The following is a 9387-nucleotide window of genomic DNA, read 5'->3' as shown; positions in this document are numbered from 1 at the left end:
AGACGCCTCAAAGTCAAAGCCACAGCTTAGTCTTCCCCATATCCCTAGCACCTCATCTAGCCTATGATTACATGTTCAATAAATGTTTGCAAAATAAACAGATGAATAAATGAATGTTTTGCATTCAGAGCAAAGAGAGTTTATACCACGTGGAGAAAATGGGGTGGCCTCACCAAGAAAGTCACATTGGAGCCGAATCTTAAAGAAGAAACTGAAGTTCAATAGGCAGCATATGAGAGGGCTTACTGGGAAAATGGACCTGTAAAAAAATTCAATTCTAAATTCTCAGAAGGTTTGACCTCTCATTTTAAATCCCCATATAACAGCACATAAGACCTTGAAGAAAAGTTATTCATAGATTATTGAATACCAGCAATAACTGGTATTTTTTGAGTAATTAAACATGCCAGGCACTGTCCTAAGTGTTCTACAGAATTAACTTATTAAATCCTCCCGACAGTCATATGAGGTAGGTGCTCACTTCTCTTAGACACAGAGACTTCAGGTGACTTGCTCAAGGTCAGAGGGTCAGCTTTCAGCCTAGATGGTCTAGATCAGGAGCCAACAGGCTTCCTCACAGGCTCTCTCCCCTCCACACTCACTCCCTCCGTCACTGGATGAGTGCTGATCAGCTGCTTTGTTCCAGGCACTGTTCTAGAGCTTATCCTTATGAAGCTGGCACTGTAGTGTGAGAAGACAATGAGCTGAAAAACTAAGTAACTGTTATAAAATATGAGGAGGTGATGTGCTATGGGAAAAAACCATGAACGAGAAAAGGGGAATATGGAGTGTCAGATAAAGAAATTCAACTTCAACTACTGGGGTCAGTGAAGGCCTCCCTAAGAAGATGACATCTAAGCAAAGACTTCACGGAGGTAGAAGAGTGAGGTTGGTGGTTCTCTGGAATTAGGGGATTCGAGTCAATGGGTAAAGCAGGTGCAAAGGCACTGAGATAAGAGCACTCCTGGCCTGTTGAGGAGGAGAGTAGAAGAAGAGGCCAGAAAGATAAGAGATGGTGAGACTCTAGAAAGTCTTCTAAGTCACTAGCTGTTAGAAAATATTATGCGGTAGTTTTCTTTGCACCAGTTCCCTCCCAGCCTTCTTCCCTCGCTTGGGCCAAGCAGTAAGACAGATTTTACAACTGGCCTCCAGCCATTCTGTTCTTTACACCCCAGGGGAGCGAGTCCGCTTTGTAGTGCTCACACACCTATTCCTCCTTCTTGGATCCTTTTTCACATTAAATAAAATTGGACCATGGACAACACAGATTCATTACTGACGTGGAAAACGTCCCTGGACCTTTGAATAAGATCACTGATCTAATAAACAAGAAGATTAGGGGTGGGATGGCAAAAGGATGCTTACTTTAAATAGTTGCTCTGAGTCTGTAACCATTTTTAGATGACAAATTCCATAACTACATCTCAGCCCCTACCCAGTGCTTGTGAGCAGTAAGGTTCATACAGACCAAAATTTTTTTTTCACATATTTTACGAATGTTTCAAAGAAATGCCAATTTTTCAGCTCAAGAACTTAGATTATGTTGTTTTATCTTGATTTTCAGTCCACAGTTTGATACCAGAGTCCCATTTTGGGTGAAAATACTTTCCTAGGAAGAATCCCATTCAAGTCTCAGACAAAACCACAGAGATTAAATTTGACAGGGAAACTTCATAAAATGATAAAAGCAGATGTTAGGAACCAAGCAATTACTAATCCTTAAAATCTGTTTTCTTAGTAATTGTTATTTATAAGAAATCTGAAATCTTTGAATCAATGAAATTTTTAACTGCTTTTATTTAGGTAAAATTTACACAGTGAAATCCTTAAGTTCAATACCTAAATGTAAACAACCACGTAACCAACAACTAAAGATGCAGAAAATTTCCATCTCCCCATAAAGTTTTCTCACACATCATTCTACCCTATTCCCCCACCCCAAGACAACCGCTGTTCTGATTTCAAAATCTTGCAATGTTAGTTTTATCATTTCTTGAATGTCATATAAATGGAATCACACAGCATGTGCTCTTTTGAATCTGGCTTATTTTGCTCCACAGAATGAGATTCATCCATACAGTTACGCATCCTTAGTTCATTCTTTCTTTTTCTTTTTTTTTTTTTTTTTTGCTAAGCAGCATTTCATTTTATGAATACATAACAGTTTATTTATTCTCCTGTTGATAAACATTTGGGGCTATTGTGAATAAAACTATTCTGAACATTCTTGGATAAGTCTTTTTGCGGACATGGCTTTTCATTTCTCTTGGGTAAAAACATTAGAATATAATGATGCAAAGACAGAGATTATTGATGGTTAACTTTATAAGAAGGTATCAGACGGTTTCCCAAACTCGTTATGCCATTTATACTCCCACCAGTACACACAGGAGATCCAATTTCCACATATCTCACAGACATTTGGTTTTTAAAGCCTTTTTTAACAAAAGCCATACCAGTCATTTTGAAAGACTATCTTACTATGGTTTTAATTTGCATTTCCTTGATGACAAATGATTGGAGCCCATTTTCACGTGCTTATTTTCCATTTGTCTGCCTTTGTTTTGAAGTAGGTGACCTAAACATTTGCCCATTATTAGATAGTTGCTTGTATTTTTTTATTGATATGTAGGAGTTCTTTACATCTTCTTGATAAAAACCTCTTGGTAGACATATCTCTTCAAATAAATTATGCCTTTGTATGCCTAAGCGTATTGTATGCCTTTTCTTACCAGTGTCTTTTGATTATCAGACAGTTTTAATTTTGATGAGGTCTAATTTAATCATTTACAAATTTTATGGTTCATGCTTTTTGCATTCTTAGAAATCTTTGCCTGTCTCAATAGTACAGTCTTATTCAAGGTTTTCTTCTAGAAGCTTTATACTTCTACCTTCAAATTTATAGTCAATCTCAAATTAATTTGTGTTTAGTGTGAAGGCGGATTGAGAGTCACGTTTTCGATATGTTTATCCATTTGTTCCAGCATCATTTGTTGAAAATCTTTTCCATTCCCCCATTGAATTGCAGTGGCATCTTGGTCAAAATTAATTGACCATATATATGTGTGCCTATTTCTAGACTCTCTCTTCTGTACCATTGATATATTTTTCTATCATAATGCCAATAATATATTGTCTTGATCACTGCAGTTTTAGAGTAAGTCTCAAAATCAGGTAAACTCCTCCAACTTTATTCTTTTCCAAAACTGACTCTTCTAGGTCTTTTTTTATTTCTATATAAATGATGTTTTCTTCGAAAGGAGAGGGGGCTACTGTAATTTTCATTGGAATTGTGTTAACTCTATCTATAGATCAATTTGGGCAGAAGTGACATTTTAACAATATTGAGTCTTCCATCCATGAACAAGATATAATTCTTCTTTATTTACGTTTTATTTAGTTATTATCAGCATTGTTTTGAAGATTTCAGTATAGAAGTCTTGAGTATTTTTCGCTAAATTTATTATTATTTATTTTATGGATTTTGCTGATAAATGTTACTATTTTCTTAAATCTTATTTTCAAATTATTTCTTGTTATAATATAGAAATACAAATAATTTTATCTATTGACCTTGCATTCTGGGACTTTATTAAATCACTTGTTAGTTCTAGTAGTTTTTATATAGTTTTCTGAAAGTTTTTTACATACACTATTATTCCATCTGCAAAGAAACACAGCTTGACACTTTTTCTTTTTATTCTTCATGTCCTTTATTCCTTTTTATTTATTTTCATTTTTGTTCTCTTTTTTTAACCTTATTGCACTAGCTAGAGCCTCCAAGATAATGTTGAATGGAACTTATGAAAGTGAACATCTATGAGAGTGGACATCCTTGCCTTGTTGCAGGGTAAACCTGTCCAGTTTTTATTATTAAGTATGATGTTAGCTGCAGAGATTTTTTTAAAATCTTGTTTATCACACTGAGGAATTTTTCTTCCTTTTCTGGCATTTTTTCTAGTATGAATCTGTTGACAATGAAGTCTCAAAAGTTTCATTTATTTAAGAATATCTGATTATTTCAGTCCCATTTTTAAGGATATTCTCACTACACATTGAATTCAATATTGATAGGCAATTTTTTTTCTTTCTGAAACTAAAAGACCTCATGTAATTGTTTTCTGACTTTCATTCTTTCTCATAAGAAGACAGTAGTCATTATTTTGTTCCCCATCATGCAATGCCTTTTTCTTTCTTCCTTCCTTCCTTCCTTTCCTTTCTTTCCTTTCTTTCCTTTCTTCCTTCCTTTCTTTTCTTTCTTTCTTTCTTTCTTTCTTTCTTTCTCTCTCTCTCTCTCTCTCTCTCTCTCTCTCTGTCTCTCTTTTTTCTTTAAATTTTCTTCTCTGGCTGTGGTCAATATTTTATCTCTGGCTTACAGCAAGTTGATTATTATATGTCTAAGTATAATTTTCTTTGTATTTATCTTGCTTGAATTAGATCTAAAAATGGATGTTTTTCACACAATTTAAAAAACTGGGGACCATTGTCTTTTCAAATAGTTTTTCTGCCCCTATTCTCTTTCTCCTTTCCTTTAGAAACTCTAGCTTCATGTATCTTAGGCTATTTAATATTTTCCCACAGGTCACCGAGGCTCTATTCTCCCCTTGCCAATCCTTTTTCCTCTGTGTTCTTCAGTGTGAGTAACTTCTATTGACTTATCTTAAGATTTGCTGACTCTTTCTTCTGCACTGTCCAGTACGCCCTTTAACCCACTCAGTGAAGTTCTTATCTTATTCAGATATCTTATTTTGCAATGCTAGAAGTTCCATTTGACTCTTCTTCAAATTTTCCATTTCATGCTAAGATTCATCGTCTGTCCATTCAATTTGACCATCCTTCCCTTTCAACTCTTGAACACATTTACAGTAACCATTATAAAATGCTTGTTTTCCAATTCCAATAGCTTGGCCATTTCAGGGTTTACTTAGAATGACTGATTTTTCTTTTGCTTGTGGTTTAGTTTACTGCTTTTTTTTCATATGTTTAATATAAATTTTTATATGTTGGGTGTTGTGAATAATACCTTGTAGGAAGTTTGTATTATATTGTCTTCATTAAAGTATATTATCTGGCAGTCAGATAATTTACTGGCACATCCTTTAATTCAGTCAGACTTGGTTTTAAGCTTTGTTAGTATGGTTCTATTTTAGTGTATTTTTTAACTAGGAGTGTGACCTTCCTCTAAGTTGTGGTCCTTACTCCTAAAATACGGCCTTTTGGAGTTCTCAACTAAGTGTCAGCCCATTTTGACTGGGCTAGAATTCCAGTGTCTTCCAGCATTGCATGATCTTTGAGAATTCCAATCAGCTTTCTGACCCCACTGGTCTCTCTCTGCTTGGCCTTAGAGTCTTATTCCACATATGCATAGCCCAACCCTTGGCAAAAGACCCAAGCGGAACCTATACACAACCTTGATAGCCTCCTCCTCTCTAGGACCCTGGCCCACATATTCCAGCTACTTTAGCATACCTAAATTCTGAGCTCTGCCTTCTCAGCTAAGCAAGATTGACACTCTCCACTTGAGCCTCACCATAGTCTAGAAAGAAAGTGCCACTAATCAGAAAGCTGGAGTAAACATGAAGTTTACCTCTTGGGCTTCATTCTAAGAATTATAGTCTTGTGCTGTCCATTTCCAAATGCCTAAAAACTGTATCTTCATGTATATTTTCCAATTTTATGATTATTTAGAGCAAAGTTAACTCTTATACCAGTTTTGCTAATATGTCCTGAAATAGAAGTGCAATCACCAAATAAGGCATCAGTTTATGATCTTGAGTCCAGCTTCACTCCTTCAGCCTTAGTTTTCTCATCTTGTAAAATTATGGGTTGTCTGGAAGGGATCTACTTCTTCTAAGATCATAAGATTCAGTAATCTCTTGCCTCAGATGTTAGAGAATATCTCCAGTCATAGCCTCATTCCCTATAAACACGTAAGTGGATTTATTTAGTGCTGGCATTTGGACTGCCACCTTGACTTTTCCAGTTAGCACAAGTGTGGTATTTTGTTCTAAAAGCTAAATAAATAAATAAATAAATAAATAAATAAATAAATAAATAAATCTATCTCTTATAGGCATTATAGTTGGCAACATTCTTTCAAACCCCCTACATCATTGTGCTGGAGTAGAAATTAAGATGGTCCCAATTTTTTCCATTTAATATTAAAAGTTGACATCATTTTAATAGAGAATTTAGTAGATTAACGTCTAGAATGTTAGGTATGTGCCTGGGGTTTCTTGAGTGAAACGGTCCCATAAATATAAAACAGAATTTTCCATACTCAAAAACTGTAGTACTCCAAATATGTGTTATGGGACAGGATAAAGAGAAAAAATGAAAATAGTTAATCATCTTGCACACTTTCAAATGTTTCAAGAACACACACAGATACAATACCTGGTATGTACCTTTCATGAAATTATAAAACAAATTTACCAATCTTGCAAAAGACTAGGATTTATAAGCTACTTAACAAATATCCATTTCCTCAATTTCCTTTTTTGTCTTTTCTTCATTTTCTTAAAGACACTGATATTTACACATAAAACTGTATTTAAAGGGTTTTTAGGCAAGAATACTTTTGCATGTATTAAATGGTTTATTTAAAAGTTTTAACCTTTTTTTCTAAGAGAACTTGAAGGTTGTCTTGAGAAACATCATATGTGGAAAATAAAACTTTTTCTTGCATTAAGCATTTTTGGTGAAATATTTTTAAACTTCAGGTAGTCTTCAGATTATCTAATAGAACCCCAGAGAAAATAAAAGAAGAGTACATCTGTTATCCTCTCTGTTAATATAAGTGTCTGATTGTTCCATATCCCACAAGGCATATTTCCACATTAAACATGACAGAGAGAATGAGCAGTAATGACCACAGTGCAATGACTGGGTTTGTAAACATACCATGCAATGACCATAGGCTCACTTCAGAAATAACGTACTAACAATAGCAAAGTGACCAATGACAACCACAAAGGACTATTAAACAACAGAGGGGGACATGTGGACAAAAACGCTTGTTGGAGAGAAGTCATTTACTAAGCTTGCTCCTAGAGGACTCCCAAGGCCTCAGGACGTAGTTCACAGCACATTTTTCTCTTCCTTTATCTGCACAGTGAAAACACCAATTTCAGGACTACTCTTGAGAGCAGCATGAGAATTTTTCGGTGTGCAGTTTTTTGAGATGGAGATATTCTGAGGTTGACTTTAAATATGTAGGAAAAGGAGCATTTCTGGATATGGATAGCCTTCACATTGCACAGTAGGGTGGGACCATAAAAATGACCATGCAAGCTGAAACCATGCAAGTCATTTTAATAACCAATGAGAAATTATGATTATTTTGTGACCTCTAGAAATTTGTTTTCTATCTTACTAAATCATCACACTTCTAAGTTTGGGTCAGCTTCTAACATTTTGTTCTTTGTTATTTGACTTAAACATTGTATGATATCTCTAAGAGTTATTTAATATGGAGGTTTTTGTTTCTGTTTTTTACTAATATAACTCCGTCTGGGACATCTTCATTCTTTTCTTCACAGCCATTTTCCAATTTTACTTCCAGAGTCATCACTCTTTTGTTTCTTTGCTACACTTTCATCTTTATTAGTCAATTCTCTGTTTCAGTAATCAATTTTTGTAAAAAGTCATGTGAGTGTATCATCACAGGGAGACAAAACACACCACCACCAAGCACTTTGCTGTCTGTACATGAACTGAATAACAGATGCATAGTGACCAGTCACTGATGAGTATTGAATAAAGTGATGTGACTGTCACTGATCATGAGGTACATCTGCCATACATATGTACATATGTATATAATGTATAGCATTATAACTTGACATCTGTATACACTACAAAGTGAATACCACCACCACAGGTCCAGTTACCATTCATCATCACCATACACTTGACCTCCTCCAGCCATTTTGCCCACCCCTGAAACCCCTTCTCCTCTGGAAACCAATAATCTGATCTCTGTATCTATGAGTTTGTTTTGTTTTATATTATTTGTTTTGTTTTGTTAAATTCCACATAAGTAACATTATACAATATTTATCATTTTCTGTCTGACTTATTTCACTGAGCATAATACCATTAAAGTCCATCCATGTTGTTGCAAATGGCAGGATTTCATCCTTTTTATGGCTGAGTAGTATGCCATTGTATTTATATATCACATCTTTATCCATTCATCCATCATAGGACACTTAATTCAACACCCATTTATGATAAAAACTCTCACCAAAGTGGATATAGAGGGAACATAATAAAAGCTTATATGACAAACCAACAACCAGCATAGTACTCAATGGTGAAAAACTCAAAAGCTTCCCACTAAAATCTGGGACAAGACAAGGATGCCCACTATCACCACTCCTATTCAACACAGTCTTGGGAGTCCTAGCCACAGCCATCAGGCAAGAGAGAGAAATAAAAGGGATCCAAATTGGAAAAGAAGAGGTAAAAGTGTCACTATATGCAGATGACACAATACTACATATAGAAAACCCTAAAAGGTCCACACAAAAACTACTAGAGCTGATTGAAGAATTCAGCAAGGTAGCAGGTTACAAGATTAACATTCAAAAATCAGTTACATTTCTTTACACTAACGATGAATCAACAGAAAAAGAAAGTAAAGAAACAATCCCCTTTAAAATAGCACCCAAAGTAATAAAATACCTAGGAATAAATCTAACAAAGGAAGTGAAAGACTTATACACAGAAAACTATAAACCATTGATGAAGGAAATTAAAGAAGACTTTAAAAAATGGAAAGATATCCCATGCTCCTGGATTGGAAGAATAAATAGCGTTAAATTGGTCATACTGCCCAAGGCAACCTACAGATTTAATGCAATCCCTATCAAATTACCCAGGACATATTTCACAGAACTAGAGAAAAACCAATAAAATTTATATGGAACCACCAAAGACCTAGAATTGCCAAAGCATTACTGAAGAAAAAGAAAGAGGCTGGAGGAATAACTCTCCCAGACTTCAGACAATACTATAGAGCTACAGTCATCAAGACAGCATGGTATTGGTACAAAAACACTTATATGAACCAATGGAACAGAATACAGAGCCCAGAAATGAACCCACAAACTTTTGGTCAACTAATCTGCAACAAAGGAGGCAAGAATATACAATGGAATAAAGACAGTCTCTTCAGCAAATGGTGTTGGGAAAACTGGACAGCAGCATGTAAATCAGTGAAGCTAGAACACTCCCTTACACCATATACAAAAATAAACTCAAAATGGATTAAAGACTTAAACATAATACAAGATACAATAAACCTCCTAAAAGAAAATATAGGCAAAATATTATCTGACATACATCTCAAAAATCTACCCAAGCAATAGAAATAGAAGCAAG

Source organism: Vicugna pacos, chromosome 3 (assembly GCF_048564905.1).
Source record: "Vicugna pacos chromosome 3, VicPac4, whole genome shotgun sequence".
NCBI lineage: Eukaryota > Metazoa > Chordata > Mammalia > Artiodactyla > Camelidae > Vicugna > Vicugna pacos.
This window is presented reverse-complemented; position numbering follows the sequence as displayed.